At 38.8% G+C, this 25,015-nt stretch overlaps 1 protein-coding gene and 1 pseudogene across 8 annotated transcripts in view; both read right to left on the bottom strand.

Annotated features, from left to right (window-relative positions):
* The window catches only part of SLC2A13 (solute carrier family 2 member 13), a 369,307-nt gene that overhangs the window by 326,314 nt on the left and 17,978 nt on the right, over positions 1-25,015 (bottom strand). The gene's annotated exons all lie outside the window — the stretch shown is intronic.
* Positions 514-3,015, bottom strand: LOC135966092 (large ribosomal subunit protein eL30 pseudogene; annotated as a pseudogene).

Genomic DNA, 25,015 nt, shown 5'->3' on the forward strand with positions numbered 1-25,015 from the left:
AGTTTGTTCATAAGAGGCAGAAGATTGCTTTGGGTTTGTCAGGCAGTTTCATGAACTAAGCTTGCAAGTTAAAATGAAGTCAATGAAAGGAAAATGAAGTCTTCATGATAAGATATCAGAGCCACGTAACTATCAAAAGCTAAATCTCAAAGTTGACAAAAAGCTTTTTTTCTCAAATTATGAGATTTATAAATCTTAAAGACTTAGTTTTACAATTCTTAGGGAAATTAATTTAAATAAACTCAAAGTAAATTATATATGTTATGTGTCATATAGACAGAACATGTTTGAATTTCAATAATGAACAATATTTGAGTTGCAGCTTTGCCACTTACACTTCATATGTAACCATGGGAAAATGACTTTTATCTGGTTCCCAGTGTACAAAACTGTAAATCGGGGGTGATACCAAGAGGCTTTAGGATTCAGTTAGCTAATGTATAGGATGCATGAGGAAAGCATAAGTGCTAGTTTACTACATAAATTCTTCTTTATTTTTAAGCAATAGGGTCTTCCGCTGTGCTCAGGCTGGAGTACAGTGGTGCAATCACAGCTCACTGCAGCCTTGAACCCCTGGGCTCAAGTGATCCTCCCACCTCAGCCTCCCAAGTAGCTACAGTCACGCGCCACCACGCCCGGCTAATTTTTTAATTTTTTATTTTGGTAGAGATGGGGTCTCACTTTGTTGCTGTTGCTGTTGTTGATAATGTATTTTGTATCTAAGAACCATGTTTATTTGAAAGAACTTTACTCTTCAGTAATAAAATGAGTATATTATTTAAACATAGTAAACATAGTTAATATTGTTTCCAAATCCTTTTAAACCATTTTATTTATACAGACATGCTAATTCTATGTAATTGGTGTTAATTTCTAATACCATTCTGCCATCTCCCTAAACATATAGCTTTCTACTTAGTTTTGTTTTCATCATTCTACTAATACTAATTAGTATTACTATTACACATCTATTCAGGACTGCAGAAACTACTAATTTATTACACATCTATTCAGGACTACAGAAATATTAAAGCACATACAACTGCATGTGTCTTCTGTCTCCCCAAACTTTATATTAGTCAAAGAATATTCAGCACAAAATCCAATTTTTCTATTTACTTTTTCTCTTCTTTCTTCTTCACTGTTTAATCCCATAGACAGGTTGCTTCTGGTGAAAACAGATTATTCTTTTTTTCTTGTTGAAGACAGGGTCTCACTCTGTCACCCAGGCTGGTGCACACTGATGCAATCTTGGCTCACTGCAGCCTCAACCTCCTAGACTCAAGAAATCCTCCTGCCTCAGCCTCCTGAGTAGCTGGGGCAGCAGGCAACCACTACTATGCCCAGTTATTTATTTTTTGTTTTATTTTTATAGAGACAGGGTCTCACTATGTTGCCCAGGGTGGTCTCCAACTACTGGCCTCAAGTGATCCTCCCACCTCAGCATCCCAAAGTGCTGGGATTACAGGCATATACCTCTGACAAGTTTTACTAAAGAAAAATTATTTTGCATGGTTTACTTTTCACCAGTATCTTCTGGCCTGCTTCCAAAGATACCAGAATAACCTGGATCAATGATAGCCAGTGTTGCACAGTCTGTAGTATTTTCCACATGCTATGCCCAGTCCAGTATTATTACTACTGTAGTGATGAACACCAGTTTGGGCCAATATGGTATAGTACTCTATTGGGGAGTTCCTCAAAGCTGGGCACTTGTTAGTGAGGATGACCAATTTTGCTTTTTCCTATCTAATCATCTTCAGAATCTGCTTGTACCCCAGCATGTACTTTCCACTTTTCATAACAAGTTGGAGCCTAGAGTTGATCAACTCCAGTGACTTTTCCATCTTTTTTGCCACCATCATCTGCCTGGCTTAGGTACCAGATGGCCCCCAACCATGAACAGCCACCAAGATGGCCAGGGAATGAGAAAAGCAAATCGTTCATTCTTATCATGGTGAACAAATATTTTGTTTCACAGAAAATTTAACCTTCAGAATTATAAATTTTTCCATAAATTTAAAAATAATGTACTCTACAAAAATGTTATCATAGACACAGCTGATAAATATCAAACTAACTTGAGTTCTCTTGTTTTTTTCTCATCCATTCACTGATAAGAGGTAAAAACAGCAGGAATATGGCCCAAAAACAAGTCACAAAGAAAGAGCTAGACAGCACCTGAACAATCAAGAGCTGACCATAGGGTCTTCTTGTTAAGAAAACATACATGGCTTAACGAATGTAATTACACATTATGCTTATTCATTAAATGCTTCCAAACAATCCTTTTAGTGGTATTTAGTAACAAATTTATCTCTCTTTTGCATCCATTCAATGAAAAAAATTGGGTGAAAACTACATGCACCTTAAATATGTCAAGAAATATACATAAATTAAGTCAGAGAAAAAAGAAAAGTCTCCTGAACTATGGTCTCCAGGATAACAGCTGACATTTCTGTAATAGTACCTTTTATTATAATCCATTAGCAACTGCTAAATTACCAGCATCTACAGATGCTATCTTGCTACCATGGAAATGCAGAATATATGAATTAATTAGGGCTGTGGTTGGAAAAAAAAGGACAGAAGGGTGCCTAGTTTCTATAGGAAGCGGTTTCCTTCAATAGTGTTATTATTATTATTATTCATCTAACAAATATCTCATGTTTTAAAATCTAATTATTTGGCACGTAACCTTTTTTATCAGACAAGGCATCAGTTCTACATTACTTACTTGCTGATTTCTTCAATTCTGGATTTAATCAACAGGTTTCACATCAATACTGTGCACCCCTTTTTGCTGCTCATTATTTCTTATATACAATCAGTTTAAGAGAGCTATGTGTCATTGTTACAAAAACACTACTATCACCACGCTTCCTTTCCTTGAGAGGTAGTTTATAAACAAATTCCTGAATGGAGGTTTCCAAACACCAAAGTTATCCTGTGAATGCAGTAAAAATATTCCCTCAGAAAGGCATAAAGGGAATATGATATAACCTAATTTGTCATTTATTGTTAGTTTGACAAACAGTATTATTAGAAGGCCAGTTAGTCTGTATAAAATATATGTCAGGAAAAAAAAAAAATCAAAGACTTGTTAAAGTGTCTCTGGCAGAGACAGGGTAAAGAGTGCCCTGACAAACCAGTGAAAGGTTCTGCTTGATTTGGTAGATTTCTCTATATATTGGAAAGAAACCAAAACAACATGAACATTTATCAGTCACCAACTACACTGTACTAGGAATGCAAACAACTGCTTTGTTCTGATTACAAGTTCACCAGACAACCTTCCATAAAGATGTCAGATCCTTCTTCTGTAAGAAGAGACAGAACAAAAAACCCCAAAACACTGACCAGCTAAACAGGGCACTTCAATTTGCTTGGTACTTCTTACTTTACAAAAAGCATTCTGGTCCTTTCTCAAGTCTATTTTAGGTTGGGTTAATGGAAATAATCAGCTCTATCCCCAATCAACTCAATAAGAACTGAAAAGGAAAAAAACCAACTTTACAGAACAGAAAAATGGAAGGCCAGAACCTGGATTTGGGTGACACCAAAGTAATGCCATCCAACAAGATCCTGTTTGAACAGCCAGCCATTTTACATCTTCCCTTAAATATCAGTCTTCTCAATCTCTATTCAAAATGCTTTTCTTCAGTTGTGACCATCCTAGTTACTTCCCTTCACCCCTGCATGTCTTTTAAAAAATTTTTTATTGCAGCATTTTCTTATTCCTAACCACATAAAATAATAAAATCTGTTTGGCATTTTTGTCAAAGCACTTCCAAGTCATTATCTCATTTGATGCCTAGGGTCACCTTCGGAAATAAGCAGGACAAACATCAGCCTATATTTACATAAAGGAACAGACGACCCAACTGGTTATATGCAGGGATTTCAAGGTGTGGATTAGGGCAGTGGTTCTCAGATACGGCCCGCTGAATCCTCTTACCTAGCGACAACTGGCACCTACTGGACACATTTGCTAGTTACAACCAACAGAAGGAGTTTTGCTACTGGCACTTAGTGGATACAGGCCAGAAATGCTGCTAAGCATCTTACAAAGTCCACTTTGGGCTGCCTCACTGATCTACACATCTCTATGCTTTCACCACACTGTCTTGATTACTGTCACTTTTTAGTCATTCTTTTTATTTTACTATTATTTTTTAAGAGATAGAGTATTGCTCTGTTGCCCAGGCTGGTCGCAAACTTCTATTGATATGATGTGATTATTTAGTCTGTTGATGTGATGAATAATATCAATTTTAAAAAGCTGAATCAGTCTTGCATACTTGGGACAAATCTCACTTGATAATGGTATATAAGTCTTTTTGTGTAGTGTTGAATTCAATTTTATTTTATTTTTTTATTATTATTATACTTTAAGTTCTAGGGTACATGTGCATAACGTGCAGGTTTGTTACATATGTATACTTGTGCCATGTTGGTGTGCTGCACCCATCAACTCGTCAGCACCCATCAACTAGTCATTTACATCAGGTATAACTACCAATGCAATCCCTCCCCCCTCCCATGATAGGCCCTGGTGTGTGATGTTCCCCTTCCCGAGTCCAAGTGATCTCATTGTTCAGTTCCCACCTATGAATGAGAACATGTGGTGTTTGGTTTTCTGTTCTTGTGACAGTTTGCTGAGAATGATGGTTTCCAGCTGCATCCATGTCCCTACAAAGGACATGAACTCATCCTTTTTTATGGCTGCATAGTATTCCATGGTGTATATGTGCCACATTTTCTTAATCCAGTCTGTCACTGATGGACATTTGGGTTGATTCCAAGTCTTTGCTATGCTGAATAGTGCCGCAATAAACATACATGTGCATGTGTCTTTATAGCAGCATGGTTTATAATCCTTTGGGTATATACCCAGTAATGGGATGGCTGGGTCATATGGTACTTCTAGTTCTAGATCCTTGAGGAATGGCCATACTGTTTTCCATAATGGTTGAACTAGTTTACAATCCCACCAACAGTGTAAAAGTGTTCCTATTTGTCCACATCCTCTCTAGCACCTGTTGTTTCCTGACTTTTTAATGATCACCATTCTAACTGGTGTGAGACGGTATCTCATTGTGGTTTTGATTTGCCTTTCTCTGATGGCCAGTGATGGTGAGCATTTTTTCATGTGTCTGTTGGCTGTATGAAAGTCTTCTTTTGAGAAATGTACTGTTCATATCCTTTGCCCACTTTTTGATGGGGTTGTTTGTTTTTTTCTTGTAAATTTGTTTGAGTTCTTTGTAGGTTCTGGATTTAGGTCTTTGTCAGATGAGTAGATTGCAAAAATTTTCTCCCATTCTGTAGGTTGCCTGTTCACTCTGATGGTAGTTTCTTTTGCTGTGCAGAAGCTCTTTAGTTTAATTAGATCCCATTTGTCAATTTTGGCTTTTATTGCCATTGCTTTTGGTGTTTTAGACATGAAGTCCTTGCCCATGCCTATGTCCTGAATGGTATTACCTAGGTTTTCTTCTAGGGTTTTTATGGTATTAGGTCTAACATTTAAGTCTCAAATCCATCTTGAATTAATTTTCATATAAGGAGTAAGGAAAAGATCCAGTTTCAGCTTTCTGCTTATGGCTAGCCAATTTTCCCAGCACCCTTTATTAAATAGGGAATCCTTTCCCCATTTCTTGTTTTTCTCAGGTTTGTCAAAGATCAGATGGCTGTAGACGTGTGGTATGATTTCTGAGGACTCTGTTCTGTTCCATTGGTCTATATCTCTGTTTTGGTACCAGTACCATGCTGTTTTGGTTACTGTAGCCTTGTAGTATAGTTTGAAGTCAGGTAGCGTGATGCCTCCAGCTTTGTTCTTTTGACTTAGGATTGTCTTGGCAATGCGGGCTCTTTTTTGGTTCCATATGGACAAACCCACAGCCAATATCATACTGAATGGGCAAAAACTGGAAAAATTCCCTTTGAAAACTGGCACAAGCTCAAGCCTGTAATCCCAGCACTTTGGGAGGCCGAGGCGGGCGGATCACAAGGTCAGGAGATCGAGACCACAGTGAAACCCCGTCTCTACTAAAAATACAAAAAATTAGCCGGGCGCGGTGGCGGGCGCCTGTAGTCCCAGCTACTCAGGAGGCTGAGGCAGGAGAATGGCGAGAACCCGGGAGGCGGAGCTTGCAGTGAGCCGAGATCGCGCCACTGCACTCCAGCCTGGGCAACAGCGTGAGACTCCGTCTCAAAAAAAAAAAAAAAAAAAAAAAAAAAGAAAACTGGCACAAGACAGGGATGCCCTCTCTCACCACTCCTATTCAACATAGTGTTGGAAGTTCTGGCTAGGGCAATCAGGCAAGAGAAAGAAATCAAGGGTATTCAGTTAGGAAAAGAAGAAGTCAAATTGTCCCTCTTTGCAGATGACATGATTGTATATTTAGAAAACCCCATTGTCTCAGCCCAAAATCTCCTTAAGCTGATAAGAAACTTCAGCAAAGTCTCAGGATACAAAATTAATGTGCAAAAATCACAAGCATTCTTATACACCAGTAACAGACAAACAGCCAAATCATGAATGAACTTCCATTCACAATTGCTTCAAAGAGAATAAAATACCTAGGAATCCAACTGACAAGGGATGTAAAGGACCTCTTCAAGGAGAACTACAAACCACTGCTCAGTGAAATAAAAGAGGACACAAACAAATGGAAGAACATACCATGCTCATGGATAGGAAGAATCAATATGGTGAAAATGGCCATACTGCCCAAGGTAATTTATAGATTCAATGCCATCCCCATCAAACTACCAATGAGTTTCTTCACAGAATTGGAATTCAATTTTATAATATTTTGTTGATGATTTCTACATACACTGAGAGATGAGAGATACTGGTCTATGTTTTCTTGTAAAGCATTTGTCTGGTTTTGATATTAACACTGGCTTCATAAAATGAGTTAGAAAATATTCCCTCTGCCTCCATCTTCTGAAGGAAATTCTAAACAACTGGTACAGTTTCTCTTAAATCTTTGGTAGAATTTACTTGTAAACCCATCTGAGCCTGTTGCTTTTAGTTTTGGAAGGTTAATTATTAATTCTATTTCCTCGATAAATATAGAGTTAGTCAGATTGTCTATTTCTTTTTGAGTGAGTTTTGGTATATTGTATCTTTCAGGGAATTAGTCCATTTCATCTAGGTTATCAAACTTGTAGGGACAGAGTTATTCATAGTATTCCTTTGTCATTTTTAATGTCCATGGAATCTGTAGTGCTATCACCTCTTTCATATCTGATATTCATAATTTACATGGTCTCTTTTTTTTTTTAAGCCTGGCTAAAGCTCTGCTTACTTTACCTTTTCAAATAACCAGTTGTTTTGTAGATTTCCTCTATAAATTTCCTACTTCCAATTTCATTTCTACTCCAATATTTACTATTTCTTATCTTCTGCCTACCTTGGATTTAATTCCCCCTTTTCTTGTCTCCTAAGCTAAAAGTCTAGAAGACTGACTCTAGCACTTTCTCCTTCTATTACTAAATATATCAAATACCATAAATGTAAAAGCACTGCTTTCAGTAAATCACACAAATTTTCATTTTTCACTTTCATTTAGCTCAAAATTTTTTGCTATTTCTGTTGAGATTTTTTGACTCATGTTATTTAGAAGCGTGTTGTTTAACCTGCAAGCATTTTGGAATTATCCAGCTAACCTTCTGCTGTTGATTTTGTTTAATTCCATTGTGGTCTAAGGACAGTTATTATATGATTGTATTCTTTTTAAATTGTTAAGGTTTCATGGTTCAGAATGTGTTCTATGTTCTATGTTCTATCTGAGCTAGGGAAGAATGTGTATTCTGTTGGATGAAGTAGTCTACAGATGTCAATTATATTCAGTTGAGTAATGGTGGTGTTGAGTTCAACAATGTCTTTACTGATTTTTTGCCTGCTAAATCTGGCCATTTCTAATAGAGGGCTAATCAAGTCTCCAACTATAATAGTGATTCATCTATTTTTCCCTCACAGTTCTACCAGTATTTGCATTGAGAATTTGGTCACTCTTATTAGGCACATAAGGTAAATTGGAGAACTAACACTTTTACCATTATAGAACACACGTCTCTTTATCCCTGATAACTTTACTTGCTGTGAAATCTGCTGTATGAAATTAATATAGCTAATCCCATTTTCTTTCAATTAATGTTAGCATGGCATATCTTTCCCATGCTTTTAATCTATATGTATTTATATTTAAAGAGTTTCATGTAGACAGCAATAAAGTTGGGTCTTGTTTTTTTAGGCACTCCCACAATCTGCCTTTAATTGGTACATTTAGACCATTGACCTTCGAAGTGATTACTGAGAATTAGATCAAAGTCTACCATATTTATTGTTTTCTACTTCTTTGTTCTTATTTTTGTCATCCACCCTTTTCTGCCTTGTGTGGATTTAGTTGAGCATTTTACATGATTCTGTCTTCTCTCCTTTCTTACCACATCGGTTATACTCCTTTCATTACTTTTTCTTTGTGCTAGCCCTAGAGTTTGCAATATACATTTACAACTAATTCAGGTCCACTTTCAAGTGCCACTAGATCATTTCATGAGTAGTATGAATACTTTATAATAGCAAAATAATGCTAATTCCTTCCTTCCATCCCTTGTATAATTTGTCATGCATTTCACATATAAATAAGCATATACATAACACACACACACGCACACACAAGCACATGTACACACCAGAAAGAATCTCTGAGCTTGAGGATATATTTATTTAATAGAAACCTCCAAAACCGAAAAGCAAGGAGAAAAAATACTAGGGTGAAACAAACCATAAACAAACCATGTATATATTTGCTTAAGTATAAACAAGTATATATATAGACAAGCACACAATCAAAGGCATTAATGCTACTATTTTCAATAAACTTGTCTCAGATCAATGATTAATTAAAAAATGAAAGTTTTAGTTTACCTTCATTTATTTCTCTCCAATGTTTTCTTATGTAGACCTGAGTTTCTGACTTATACCATTTTTTACATTTCTTGTATGGCAAGTCTACTGGCAACAAATTTCCTTTGTTTGAGCAAATTTCTATTTATCCTTCTCTTTTGAAGGAAAAATTTAACAGGGTACAAAATCCTAGATTGGTAGGGCTTCATTCTCTCAACACTTTAAATGTTTCACTCCACTCTCTTCTTGCTAGCACTGTTCCTAAGAAAAAGGTATTCTTATCTTTGCTCTTCTATAGATGAGGTGTTTTCTTTTCCCTCTGGCTTCTTTCAAAGATTTTTACCTTTGATTTTTCTGTAGTTTAAAAATGGCATGCCTTCACATAGCTATTCTGCCACTTATTCTGCTTTCTCAACTAGGAACTTGCGGGATCTGTGGTTTGGCTGGGAAATGCTCAGTCATCATTGCTTCAAATATTTCATCTTTTCCTTTCTCTCTTCCTGGTATTTCTTTTATATGTATGTTACACCTTTTGTAGTTGCCCCATGGTTCTGATATTCTGTTATGATTTGTTTACTCCAGTATTTTTTCACTTTGCTTTTCAGTTTTGAAGGATTCTTTTAAAAACATCCTCAAGTTTGGACATTGTTTCTTCAGTCATGTCCAGTCTATTAAAGCCCATCAAACACTTTTTTTTTTTTTTTTTTTTTTTTGAGTCAGAGTCTTGCTCTGTCACCTAGGCTGGAGGACAGGGGTGTGGTCACAGCTCACAGCAGACTCCAAATCCTGAGCTCAAGGGATCTTCCCACCTCAGCCTCCCAAGAAGATGGGACTATAGGCATGCACCACCTATGTCCAACTATTTTTTTAAAAATTCTGTAGAGATGCAGTCTTGGTATGTTGCCCAGGATGGTCTCAAACTCCTGGCCCCAAGTGATCCTCCTGCCTCAGCCTCTCATAGCACTGGGATTACAGGGATGAACTGCTGCACCCAGCCCCATATTCTTCATTTCTGGTGGAGTGTTTTTTTACTGGATTCTTAGAATTATCATCTCTCTGCTTACATTACCCATCTGTCCTTGCAAGCTATTTTATCCATTAGAGCCCTTAGCTTATTATTCATAGTTGTTTTCAGTTCCCAATGTGATGATTCCAGCACCCCTGACATATCTGAGTTTGATTCTGATATTTGGTCTGTCTCTTCTTTCAGCCCATTTTTCCCCCTTTTTACTGTATCTCCTCATTTTTTTCTTGATAGCGAGACATGGCACACTGGTTAAAGGATATAAATACATTGTCAGTAATAAAGCGGTAAGGTTTAGGGGGAGGGGAAGGTCTACAGTGTTATGATTAGGTCCCAATCTTTAGTGAGGCTGTGCCTCTGGACTGTGAACTTCACAAGTGCTGCTCAGTTCTCTTCTCTCTTTGTTGGAACAGAATGGCTAGAGGGTACAGGAGTTTAATATTCCCCTTTTCTCAAATAAAAAGCCAGAGAGAACTAGAATTGGGTGTTTTGTTTACTCCAGGCCACTTACACTGTGTTTTAACTAATTTTTTCTGAAGCAGATCTCATTTAAAAGCAAAACAAAAACAAAGTACTCTGGCATACTTCAAAATGGCTCCTTTTCCCTTCCTTGTGCCAGAAGCAAAGGGAATTTTTCTCAAATATTCACTGTGAAAACCTGGTAGAGCAGAAAGAGGTGATAAGAGTGGAAGACCTCTTCACTCCCTTGTGCTGACTAGGTCCTCCTGGAGTTTTTTAAATAAATCTAAGACTTGTCCACAGTGAATCTCCAGCAATTTGTCAAATATAATGCAGGTTTTCCTACACAAGCAATGTTTCCCATGGAAGACTTTGTTAATTGGTTACCACTCAAATAAATTATGGTTAGCTGTATCCACCTGTCTCTCCATTTTGGGGGGCAGTGGTTTGACCTATGACCTCCTTTCTCTTTAGGTCCAGGAAGAACTGCTGATTTTTCAGTTTGTCCCATTTTTCACCTGTTAGAGCAGACTGGTGACTACAAGCTCCTGATATGCCCAACCATTTCATTATCAGCAATTTGATTATATTATCTGGGTATGGCTTTCTTTGAAATAATACCATTCGAAGTTTGCTGAGTTTCTTGAATCTGTAAGTTTATGTCTTTCACCAAGTTTGGAGAGTTTTTAGGCCTTATATCTTCAAATATTTTTTCTTCAGATATTTGTTTTTCCTCTTCTGGCATTATGCTGACACAAATGTTAGAAATCCAAATATTGTCCTACAAGTCCCTAAGCGTTGGTTTTTTTTTTTCCATTTTCCCTCTTATTTTAGGTAATTTATATTGTTTGAATTATTTCTATTGATCTATCTTAAGTTCACTCACTTTTTTCATCTCTCTCTGCTATTAAATCGATCCATTTTCCACTTGAGTCCTTTATTAAAGTACGTGTTTTTCTGTTGAGAACTTCTATCTTTCCATTCATTGCAAGTGTTTTCACCTTTATCTCTTGGATCACAGTTACCAAAGCCAATTTAAAGTTTCTGTGTGATAAATCCACCATCTGGGTCATCTTGTAGCCAGCACTTGTTGTCTTTTCCCTTAGCAACTTGTCAGATTTCCCTGATTCTCTATATGTTAAGCGCCTTTGCATTATATTCTGAACATGTTAGATATTATGTTTGTGTTGGGTCCTGTTAAAAATGTTTTCTTAAAAGTGCAGGTTTGTTACATGGGTAAACTGCATGTCACTAGAGTTTGGTATACAAATTATTTCCTCTCCCAGGTAGAGAGCAGAGTACTGGATAGTTTTTTGATCCTCACCCTCTTCCCAACCTCCACCCCGAAATAAGCCCCAGTGTCTACTGTTCCTCTTTGTGTCCATGAGTACTCAAATGTTTATCTCTTACTTATAAGTGAGAACATGAAGTATCTGATTTTCGGTTCCTGCATTAATTCACATAGGATGTTACTAGCGGCATCCACGTTGCTGCAAAGGACACGATCTGTTTTTTTTTAATAGCTGTGTAGTATTCCATGGTGTATATGCACATTTTCTTTATCCAGTCCACCACTGATGAATATCTAGGTTGATTCTATGTCTTTGCTATTGTGAATAGTGCTGTGATGAACATATGTTTGCATGTGTCTTTGTGGTAGAACGATTTATATTTCTTTGGGTATATACCCAGTAAGGGGCTTGCTGGATTGAAAGGCAGTTCTGTTTTACATTCTTTGAGAAATCACCACAATGCTTTCCACAGTGGTTGAACTACTTTATGTTACCACCAGCACTGTATGTGTTTCCTTTTCTCCACAGCCTCTCCAGCACCTGTTTTTGTTGTTGGTGGTGGTGGTTTGGCAATTATTCAAAAGTCAAAAACAAAAAACATTCTGACTGGTGTGAGATGCTATCTCATCATGGTTTTGATTGCATTTCTTTAATGATTAGTGATGCTGAACATTTTTTCATATTCTTGTTGGCTGTGTGTGTCTTCTTCTGAAAACTGTCTGTTCATGTCCTTTGCTCATATTTTACTGGGGCTGTTTGTTATTTCGCTTGTTGATTTAAGTTCCTTACAGATTCTGGATATTAGACCTTTGTTGGACGCAGTTTGCAAATATTTTCTCCCATTTTGAAGGTTGTCTGTTTACTCACACTAGTTTCTCGTGCTATGCAGAAGCTCTTTAGTTTAACTAGATCCCATTTCCCAATTTTTGTTTTTGTTGCAATTGCTTTTGGAGTCTTCATCATGGAATCTTTGCCAAGGCCTGTGTCTAGAATGGTATTTCCTAGGCTTCTTTCTAGGCTTTTTATAGTTTTAGGTTTTATGTCTAAGTCTTTATTCCATCTTGAGTTGATTTTTGTATGTGAAGAAAGGAAGGGGTCCAATTGCAAACTTCTGTATATGGCTAACCAGCTCTTCAAACACCATTTATTAAATAGGGAATCCTTTCTCCATTGCTTGTTATTGTCAGCTTTGTCAAAGATCTATGGTTGTCAGTGTGCAGCTTTATTTCTGGATTCTCTAACCTGTTCCACGATTCTATACGTCTGTCTCTGTACCAGTATCATGCTGTTTTGGTTACTGTAGCCATGTAGTATAGTTTGAAGTTGGTAGGGTGATGCCTCTGGCTTTGTTCTTTTAGCTTAGGATCGTTTTGGCTGTGCAGTCTCTTTTTTGGTTGCATATGAATTTTAGAATAGTTTTTTCTAATTCTGTGAAAAATGATGTAGGTAATTTGATAGAAATAGCATTGAATCTGTAAACTGGAGAGTATGGCCATTTAAACAATATTAATTTTTCCTATCTATGAACATGGAATGTTTTTCCATTTGTTTGTGTTCTCCTCAACTTCCTTTAGCAGTGTGTGGTAATTCTCATTGCACAGATATTTCACTTCCCTGTATAGCTGTATTCCTAGGTATTTTATTATTTTTGTGGCTTTTTGTGAATGGGATTGCATTCTTGATTTGGCTCTCAGCTTCAACGTTATTGATGTACAGAAATGCTACTGACACTTGTACATTGACTTTGTATCCTAAAACTTCGCTGAAGTTGTTTATCAATTCTAGAAGCCTCTGGGGAGAGTATGGGGTTTTCTAGATATAGAATTATATCATCTGCATATAGATATGGTTTGACTTCCTCTCTTCCTATTTGGATGACTTTTACTTCTTTCTCTTACATGATTGCTCTGGCTAGGACATCCAGTACTATGCTGAATAGGAGTGGTGAGATTGGGCATCCTTGTCTTGTTCTGGTTCTCAAGGAAAATGATTCCAGGTTTTGCCCATTTGTTATAATGTTGGCTGTGGGTCTCTCATAAATGGATCTTATTATTTTGAGGTTTATTCCTTCAATGCCTAGTTTGTTGAGGGTTTTTTTACATGAAGGAATGTTGAATTTTGTTGAAAGCCTTTTCTGTGTCTATTGAGATCATCATGTGTTTTTCAGTTTTGTTCATGTGATAAATCACATAGATTTCCTTATGTTGAATCAACCTTGCATCCAAGGAATAAAGCCTATTTGATTGTGGTGGATTAGCTTTTCAGTGTGCTGCTTGATTCAATTTGCTAGTGTTTTGTTAAGGATTTTTGTGTCTATGTGCATCAGGGATATTAGCCTGAAGTTTTCATCTTTTATTGTCTGCCATGTTTTGGCATTAGAATGATCTGGCCTCATATAATGACTCAGAAAGGAGTCCCTCTTACTCAATATTTTCTAAAAGTTCCAATAGGATTGGTACCAGCTTTTCTTTATACAGCTGATAAAATTCAGCTGTAAATCCCTCTGGTCCAGGGCTTTTACTGGTTGGTAGGTTTTTAATTACTGATTCAATTTCAGAGCTCATTATTGATCTGTTCAAGTATTCCATTTCTTCCTGGTTCAATCTTGGGAGGTTTTACATTTCCAGGAATTTATCCATTTTCTGTAGGTTTTCTAGTTGGTGTGCATAGAGGTTTTTTTTTTAAACAAAAGATTAACAGCTTTATTGAGATATAGCTCATATACTGTATAATTCACCCATTCACAATGTACAGTTCAGTGGCTTTTACTATATTCAGAGTTGTGCAACAATCATTACAGTCAAATTTTCGTCACTCCAAACCCACAAGTCCTTAATGACCCACGACTTGCCCATCTCTCCCAGCACCTGGCAGACACTCATCTCCTTTCTGTCTCTACGGATTCACCAATTCTGGATCTTTCATATAAATGGACTCATACAATATGCGGTCCCATGACTGGCTTCTTTCACTGAGCATCGTGTTTTCCAAGCTCCTCCATGTGGAAGCATGTGTCAGTACATCATTCCTTTTTGTTGCTCTACTATTCCACTCTACAGATATGCCACATTTTATATTGTATTTATCCATTCGCCAGCTGGTGGGTGTTTGGGTTGCTTTGTTTTCGTCTAGTATGAATAATGCTGCTATGAATGTATGTGTAAAATGTCTGTGTGGATGTTTGTTTTCATTTCTCTTGTGTATACCTAGGGGTGGAATTGCTGGGTCATACGGTAATCTCCATTTAACCTTGTGAACAATTACCAAACTGTTTTCCAGTGAGGTGCACCCTTTTACATTCATAGAGGTTTTCATAACAGTCTCTGAGGGTTTTGTTTTTTGTATCTGTGGGGTTGGTGGTAATGTCATCTTTGCCATCTCTAACTGTGTTTATTAGGATCTTTTTTCTTTATTAGTCTAGCTAATGATCTCTCAATCTTATGTATTTTTTCAAAGAACCAACGTTAGATTTCGTCAATCTTTTATATGAATTTTCATCCGTCATTTTTGTTCAGTTCAGCTCAGATTTTTGTTATTTATTTTCTTTTTCTAGCTGTTGGGTGGCTCACTCTTGTTTTTCTGGTTCCTCTAGGTGTGATGCTGGGTTGTTAATCTGAGTTCTAATTTGATGTAAGCATTTAGCACTATAAACTTTCCTCTTACCACTGCTTTAGCTGCATCCCGAAGATTCAGGTGAGTTGCATCTGTCTCCATTAATTTCAAATAACTTACTGATTTGTACCTTAATTTCACTCTACACAAAAGCCATTCAGGGACAAGTTAATCTCCAAGTAATTGTACAGTTTGGAGAGATCTTCTTGGTATTGATTTCCATTTTTATTGCACTGAGGTCTGAAAGTCTGGTTGGTAGGATTTTGTGTTTGTTTTTAATTTATTGAGAATTGCTTTATGGTCAAATGTGTGGTCAATCATAGAGTATGTGCCATGTGCAGGTAAGAATGATGTATATTTTGTTGTTGTTGGGTGGCATATCATGTAGATGTCTGTTAAATCCATGCGGTTACATGCGGTTAAGTGTCAAGTTTAGGTCCCAAGTAACTGACTCATTCCTGCCTTGATGATCTAACACTGTCAATGACATGTTGAAGTCTCCCATTATTATTGTGTGTTTATCTAAGTCTCTTCATAGATCTCTTAGAAACTTGTTTTATTGATCTGAGCACACCAGTGTTGGGTGCATATATATTTATCATAGTTAAGTCTTCTTATTTAGTTGAACTATTTATCACTATGCAATGCCCTTCTTTGTCCTTTTTATTTTTTTGAGATGGAGTCTCACTCTGTGTCACCCAGCTGGAGTGCAGTGATACAATCTCGGCTCACTACAACCTCCACCTCCCAGGTTCAAGTGATTCTCATGCCTCAGCCTCCCAAGTAGCTGGGAATACAGCTGCACACCATCACACCCAGCTAATTTTTTGCATTCTTAGTACAGGGTTTCACCATGTTGGCCAGGCTGGTCTTGAACTCCTGACCTCAGGTGATCTGCCTACCTCAGCCTCTCAAAGTGCTGGGATTACTGGCGTGAGCCACCACACCTGGGTTCTTTGTCCTTTTTGACCATTGATGGCTTAAAGTCTGTTTTTTTCTGAAATAAGAATTTTTTCAAACAACTCTTGCTCTGTTTGCCTGATAGATTTTTCTTCATCCCTTTACTTTGAGCCTATGAGTGGGTTTGCATTTAAGATGGGTCTCTTGAAGGCAGCATACAGTTGGGTTTTCTTCTTTATGCAACTTGTCACTCTGTGCCTTCAAAGTGGGCACACTGTTTATGTTCCTGTTTATGTTCAAGGTTCTGTTTTGTTTTGAGAGGGGGCCTTGCTCTGTTGCCCATACTGGAGTGCAGTGGTGTGATCTCAGCTCACTGCAACCTCTGCCTCCCAGGTTCAAGCAGTTCTCCTGCCTTAGCCTCCTGAGTAGCTGGGATTACAGGCACATGCCACTATGCCTGGCTAATTTTTTGGTAGAGAGGGGGTTTCATCATGCTGGCCAGGCTGGTCTTGAACTCCTGACCTCAGGTGATCCACCCAACTTGGCCTCCCAAGTGCTGAGATTACACGCATGAGCCACGACACCTGGCCCTGTTTAAAATGTTCAAGCTTAATATTGACGTTAAGATTTGATCCTGTCATGTTGTTAGCGGGTTGTTACGCAGACTTGATTATATAGTTGCTTTATAGTGTCAGTGGACTATGTACTTGTGTGTTTTTATGTGGCAGATAACAGTCTTTCACTTCCATGTTTAGCACTCACTTAAGCATGTCTTGTAAGGCAGGTGTGGTGGTAATGAATTCCCTTAGTGTTCACTTGTCGGAAGAAAATTTTATTTCTCCTTTGTTTATGAAGCTTACTTTGGCTGGAAATGGAATTCTTGCTTGAAATTTCTTTTCTTTAAGGTTTCTGAATATAAGCCCCCCAATCTCTTCTGGCCTGTAAGATTTCTGCCGAAAGGTCTGCTGTTAGCCTAATGAGGTTCCCTTTGTATACGACCTGCCCCTACTCTCTAATCTGCCTTTAATACTTTTTCTTTCACATTGACCTTGGAGAATCTGATGACTATCTTCAAGATGATGTAGTATATTGCTGAGGTTCTGTGAATTTACTGAATTTGCATGTTGACTTTTCTAGCGAGGTTGGGGAAATTTTCCTGGACAACATCCACAAAAACATTTTCCAAGTTGCTTGCTCTCTCTCCCTGTCTTTCTCAGATGTCAATGAGTTGTAGGTTTGGTCTCTTCACATAATCCCTTATTTCCCAGAGGTTTTGTTCATTTTTAAATTTTTTCTTTATTTTGTCCAACTGTGTTGATTCAAAGAACTGGTCTTCAAGCTCTGAGAACTGGAACAGTTTCTTTCTTTAAATGGCTATTTCATATTTCAGCTCCTCTATCATTTTATTGGAATCCTTAGATTCCCTGGATTCAGTTTCAACTTTCTCCTAAATCTCAATGACCTTATTTGCCATCCAGATTATGTATTCTATGCCTATAAGTTCAGTGATTTCAATCAAGAACCCTTGCTGTCGAGCTCATGTGGTCATTTGGAGGTAAAATGACTCTCTCTGGCTTTTTGAATTGCCAGAGTTTTGCACTGGTTCTTTCTCATCTGTGTAAGCTGATGTTTCTTTAATCTTTAAAGTTGCTGTCCTTTGGATAGGGCTTTTTGCTTTTTATATTCTTTGATGCCCTTGAGGGTTTGACAGTAGTATAAGTTGGGTTTAAATTGATTGGCTTCATGTCTGGATGACTGCAGGGGGCCAAGGCTCAGCTTAGCACTCCTAGGCTGTGTGCTCTAATCCTGGGGGCCTGGAACCAGTCTCCCGGTAACACTCCAATGGGGTCTGCCAGCAAAAGGGCTTTAGCAAGGCAGCAGGTGTCCCTGCACATGTGTGCACCAGTGGCAGGGTAGTAGTGAGGTTAGCATGCACATGGCAAGTACACATGGTGTTCACTGAGCAATCCTGTGACTCAGCCCTACAAAGGTAAAAGCCAGGAGATTAAGAAAGATAATACAAACAGTAAATTCAGCCATACCAGTTGGTCTTCAAATTTTGACTTCTCTACTCAATCTGCCTGCTGTTGCTTACTTTTCAGAATCCTCAGTTGCATTTTGCATTATTTCCAGGGTTTTTAGTTGTAATCAGTTACACCCACCAGAGAAGCAGCAGGGGGAGGCTGCAGGCAAGTTCATGCCAGTGAAGTAATGAGGGGAGGCTGTGAGCAAGTGCATGCTGGCAGGGGAGGGTTGTGGGTGGGGGCATGCCAGCAGGGGCCCACCTACAGAAGCTCTCTATGAGGACAGATCTTCTGACAAAAGAGCCATGGCAGTAGCTGCTGGCAAGCACCTCAGCTGGGCAGCCAAGGCCATGCTGCAAGCAGGTGTGGCCAGGCAGGGACCCTGGGATAGGCCAGCAAATAGGGGGACACTCAGATCAGACAGGCCCCTTCCCAAGAGCAAGATATGTTCTATCCAGGTCTGGCAGCCAACAAAGGTTAAAGCCACCTAGAGGAGTGTGGTGGGCCTTGAAGGATGAGCACCCATGACTATGCTCCACTGCAGCCATTCCCACAAAAGACCCCTGGGGCTTCATGCAAGCTGGAGTTCTGTCTTTGCCAGCTCAAATATTCATGGGGGTTATGGGGTCTCCTGCAGCGAGGATATCAGAGGTCTGTAACGAGAGTGGGCCACTCCAAGTCTATTTCACTGGCCCCTTCTCCAGGAGCTGCTCAGGGTCAGGAATAAGTCCTGGTGCTCAGCAACTCCATGCAGGGTCTCCTCCCCCACTTCAGCCTGCGGTCTGTATCCTCCTTCTGTCTACTCTCAATACTTTCTTTCTGAAGATCTGTTTGGAGTATGTAGTTCTTCCTGATGGGCTGGTCTCTCAGTGGGAGAAGTTCTTCCTGTCTGCATCTAGTCAGCCATCTTGTTAAATAGCAATTTTCAATAGCTGTGTTATTCAGATTACTCAGGAGACAGTCTGGGACTGTGTGGTACCTCATGTCACAGTTCTGTACTCAAAACATCTGCTATGCCCCTTTGGGTCTGAATTGTGCATGTGCTGCTTAGGGGTGAGCTCAGGACTTGTTTCAGCTTATACACAGAAACAGGGGATCCCCTTTTTCAGCTCTCTTCTCCACCACTTCCCTGATACCCTCAGGCCCTTAGGGTCCTCTTTTCCAAGTCTGCTATGCATAAAACCAGCACTTTCTCTTAGAACTTAATCCCTTACACTGTTTTTCAGTTGTATATAATTGGGACTGTACTTGCAGCATACCAGCAAGGGAAACTACAGAGAAAAAATAACTGATTACCTCCCACACTCTCTAGACATCAGGGATCCCTTTTCTATTTCCTTTGTACAGAAAGAGGGGCTGTATCTTAGCATCAATAGTGCTACATTACTGCCATCACCACTGCAACAGTGCAGGTTTTTAACTGGGCTGGCCTCAAGGCAGGGCAAGGAGAGAAAAAAACAGGAGGGGGAACTCCTTCCATATCTTCTGGCTCACAAGGGTCCCTATTCTGAGTCTTCTGAATAGAAGGAGGGGGTTTCTGTTGGGCTTTTCTGCGACTGGTGTTCACTGAGCAGTCCTGGGATTCAGCCCTCCAAAGGTAAAAGCCAGGAGATTAAGAAGAAAACATAATACAAACAGTAAATTCACTGCCAGTCCAGTAGGTCTTCAAATTTTGACGTCCCTACCCAATTTTCCTGCTGTTGTTTACTTTTCAGAATCCTCAGCTGCATTTTGCATTATTTCCAGAGTTCTTAGTTGTAATCAGTGGAGAGACAGGCTGTGGAAGACTTACTCCACTTTGTTCAGCACCAGGTATCATTCATTACACTTTAAAATGCATTTACCTTTACTGTATACAGTACCAATACAAACATAGATTTGGGAGGCAGTAAAAGGCAGTATCAGAATAAATGCTCCGAATAGCGGATATTGAACCAAAAGCTCTTTAACTGATATATTTGAATGTGTCTAATTAAAGATGAAGTACACATTTGGCAGGGTAACTGCAAATCTATTCTAAGATATTGTAAAAATGATCAAACAGGAAACTCTAGACCTGGCTCATGCTGTGCTTTCTTCTTACAAATACTTCAAACTTCTGGCACCAGGCTCTCAAAGTACTTACCTGTGTGTTCTACCCACCAATAGCTATTTTGAAACTGTGTCATTTGGCTTAGAATTGTGTGGTCTATAAAAACACAAAGCCACTTTTTAATGCAACAGTTTTCCATTACAAAACACTCTTTCAAAGAGTGTACTCTTCAACTTCAGCAAGATGTCTTAAATAACAAGAAACACACAAATAGCCAGCAAGTCAAGCTTACTCACAGGGCTGGCTCAAATAACAAAATTCAACCTAAGTCAGGCCACTGGAAATGAAGAGTTGTCCAGGACTGAGCACCAAATCCAATGGAGCATTCTATTAAAAGTAAAATGTTTTTAGGGTAAATGTAAAAAATTATACTATAGGGCAGCACTGGGCTTACAGCTTCATTTTTTTAAATGAATCCATGTTATGTATTTAACATTTTGTAAATGTATGAGACTAGGATTGAGAACTCCTCTTATGGCCTGACCCTCCACTTGCTGTCTGTGATAGAGTGAAATATTAGGTCTTCCACCCTTGTTTCATGGCATACAACTCCTAAAATCCTTAGACTCTCCAAAGTGATGTCTTTTTGTATGCTAGTAAGTTGACAGATGACTGGCAGCCCCTAGGCAGCTTCAGGATAAGGACTGGTCACTGGAAAAACTAAGGCAGGATTAGAGGGTTGGGACCCCCAACCTCCAAGGGGAGAGAAGCTGAAGGTTAAGTTGGTCACCAGTTGCCAATGGTTTAATCAATTATGCCTAGGTAGTGACATAATTATTATGACACTTCTATAAAAGGCGAAAAGGGCTAGCACTTCTGGACAGATGAAGATACGGAGGTTGACAGGAAGCGAACAAAAATCCATGTACCAATAGTGGAGGACTCCACCTCCACAGGGAGAGAATCTCCTGTACTCAGGACCCTTCCAAGTCTCGCCCTATGTATCTCTCTATCTGTTTGTATCCTTTGAAATATCCTTTGAAATAAACCAGTAAACCTAAGTGTTTTATAGAAAATTAATCTAGCCCAAAAAAGGTGTTGTAAAAACTCCAACTTGAAGTAGTTGGTTGGTCAAAGTTCCAGAGACCCAAAGTTACAACTGGTGTCTGAAGCCTGTTGGCATTGGGGGTGGGGGGAGGTCTTGAGGACTGTGCCCTCAACCTGTGGAATCAGATGCTATTTCTAGGCTGACAGTGTGAGAACTGAATTGGAGGACATCCAGCTGGTGTCTGCTGCGAAACTGATTGCTTGTTGGTGGGGAGAAATCCCCCACATTTGGTCACATAAGTCTTCTGTGTTTTCTGTGGAGTAAGAGAATTAAAAATACACTTTTGAGTATGTTTTTACACTCACAGTGTCCATTTCACATTGCGGAAGGGGCCTAAGTAGGTGGCAGATGATGACAGTACTTTTTCTTTCTTATCTGGTCAATGAAACGGCTATGTTAGAAGGAACTTTACATATAACTCTTACTTTACAGAAGAGAAAGCAAGCTGAAGCATTAAGTGACTTACCTAAAATCACATATTTGCATAAGATTTGAAAGCAGGACCCAGGATTTCCAATTTCACATCCCACATTCCTCCCACTACTGCCATCTTTCTTTTTTTTTTTTTTTTTTTTTTTTTTGAGATGGAGTCTCGCTCTGTCACCCAGGCTAGAGTGCAGTGGCACAATCCCAGCTCAATGCAACCTCCACCGAGTAGCTGGGATTAAAGGCACCCGCCCCCATGCCCAGCTAATTTTTTTATTCTTAGTAGAGACGAAGTTTCACCATATTAGGCTGGTCTTGAACTCCTGACCTCGTGATCCACCTGCCATATGCCTCCCAAAGTGCTGGGATTACAGGCGTGAGCCATCGTAGCAGGCCCTCCCTGCTGCCTTCTAAGAAACAGCAAAATCTGGGAAACTTATGAAGTGATGGCACCTGGGAGATGTTGAGCAAGGCACCAATCACGGATGCATTGGCAATCAGAATGCAGCTGGCATGGGAGGTTCTTTTTTTTTAATCCCACTACTCCCCACCTGATATCACCTCTCTGAATAACAAGTTAATCTGAATACTTTTCATTTTATATACTCATAAAAATAAATAAAAATAAACACCTGTTGCAATGATAAAAGGAAATGTGGTCTTTTCCTTCGGTGCCATTTGTTTTTGTAACCAAGGAAGGGGAACATCACACACCGGGGCCTATCATGGGGAGGGGGGAGGGAGGAGGGATTGCATTGGGAGTTATACCTGATGTAAATGACGAGTTGATGGGTGCTGACGAGTTGATGGGTGCAGCACAACAACATGGCACAAGTATACATATGTAACAAACCTGCACGTTATGCACATGTACCCTAGAACTTAAAGTATAATAATAATAAAAAAGAAAAGAAAAAGAAAAAAAGAAAAACATAGCAGTAAATCCAAACTGAGAAATGACACGGGCCATCAAACAAGCTACATGTCTATTCTCATATCTATTCCCTAGCTACATGTCTATTTCATCTCTAAAGATAAGAAATATTTTCCCCCATTGGTTTTTCTTATTACACCAACAGCAGAGGGCAATGCAGACAAAACAGTCTTAAAAGCAAATCAGTTACAAATACGAGAAGAAACAAGACATGCATTGTTGTCTCCCATCCACAAGCTGAATGATAAGGAAGAACTGGGCATTCATAGGCATCAGGACTAAACTGATAGGTAATGTGATTATGTGTTGCCTCTAATCCAAGGACAGATCATGGATTGTTCCCTGGACCTAACACTGCAGTATGTTTCTGGAGAAATCTCCAAATTGTGGGAGACCTGCCAAGCTCATTTTCTCTAATGCAGTTACCAACGGCCAGTCCCAAGACACATGTTTTCCTCACCTCATCCCAAGAGGCATAATTAGGTCTTGAGACAGGACAACAAAACCAACTCTAGAACCTTACCTCCCAATTGCTTGATAACTCTGACAGTGAACGTGGACAAAATGTACCCAATCCTCAGATTGATTTCCTCTAATCCCAGGCCGTTTGCTCGGGTTACTGAAGACACAACCACACACATCCTCCTGAATCTTCCATACCTCTCACTACCATCTTTGGCTGTATCTTCCATTCAGAAAGGATCCTTCAAAGTCTTAAAAGCAAGTAATTTTTTAAATAAAGGCTAATTACCTATTTGGCTTTCCAAAGGCCCCTGATAATTGAGCTAAGACTCTCGAAGCTACTCTTGAGGGTAACTTTAGAGTTTAACATTTCCACAGTACTCACTAAATCTTAGTCTTTCTCTCCCTCTCTCCTTTCTCTTCCAGTCTATATCCCTCTGTGTTTCTTCCATTCGTCAGTCATGGTCATATTAGTTGTAATACTTTAGAAGTAAATATCAAAACGCTTTAAGCTTTAAATGAAAAACTGAGTTTTTAAGACCCTTGTGGCTTTCAAATAACCTTTTTCCCCTGGAAGAATGCTACCTACAATAGAAAAATTTCTATACGTTCTTCTGTTCATTCTCCTTCCCAATGATCCCATTTATGTAACTCACAAGCACCTACTATGTGCCAGAGGCTATGACAGATCCGGGGATAAACACAAAAACATGGTCCCTGTCCTTAAGGAACTCTTACCTCATAAGAGAGGAGAGTAAGCCAACACTACCAGGAGGTTATATGTACCAGTTGCCCTTCTGTACTACTACTTAATACTCATAAAACCACCATGAAGTGGATAAAGCTGAGAAACCTAGGGCTCAGAAGGGGTTAATTTGTATAAATTCATAAAACTCACAAGTATAAATTATATAATTTGTACTAATTATAAGTATAAATAACTATAATTTATACTGATTATAAGTATAAATATCCTTTTACACTATTCCATTGAGGCAGGTGCATGGCAGATATGTTTAAACTAAAATGAAAGAGCAGATAACATTTACTGCATACTACCATGTGCCAGGCACTGTTCCAAGAGTTTTATACAGTTTGTCTTATGATTCTGTGAGACAAGTGGTTTTTTTTTAATAACCTGAAAATAAGTTTAATCTATTAAAAGGAGTAAATGGCATAACATTTAAGATATAAAAGCTCAAAAGGGGGACAGGTAAAGACAGTAAGTCCAAAAGTATAGACAGTTCTCACTCAAAAGGAGAAAAAAATTGCTTGGTAGGACCTGAACACTTCCTCAACATCTAAACTGAAAAAGATGATGCAAACACTGTTTAATTAGACCACTTTATTTTAATTGCTCTCTCTAAAACCTCAACATCATATATTAGAAGGAACTACAAGTTAGAAGAAATTGCAGCTGACTAATCACTCAACTCTTTGTGGGGAGAACTGTCAATTTTTCAAAAGACTTTTTTTATACTTTTTGAAGTCAATCATCGTAATGGCAACCTTTTGAGGAAAGTAACCATTACCTCAACAGGTGCCACAGCTCCAAAGTTCTACAGAAGTGGGATTTGGGGGAGTTAGTAGAGCTGTAGGAAAGCTAGGGGTCTTGTCTTGGAGCTGTGTTAATACAGCAAGCACACTATGTATATTGTATGTTACAGATCAATAAACATGGCAAGGCTTTCTAAAAATGCTTTTCATGCACATTTTACATAAGATTAAGAAACCTCAAAAACACCAAAGTGTGGTGGGGGTATAAGTGGGGAGACACAAAAGAAGAGACAAGAAGGGGCTGGGACCCTAAGCTCCAGAAGAGGTA

The sequence above is a fragment of the Macaca fascicularis genome, chromosome 11 (assembly GCF_037993035.2).
Source record: "Macaca fascicularis isolate 582-1 chromosome 11, T2T-MFA8v1.1".
NCBI lineage: Eukaryota > Metazoa > Chordata > Mammalia > Primates > Cercopithecidae > Macaca > Macaca fascicularis.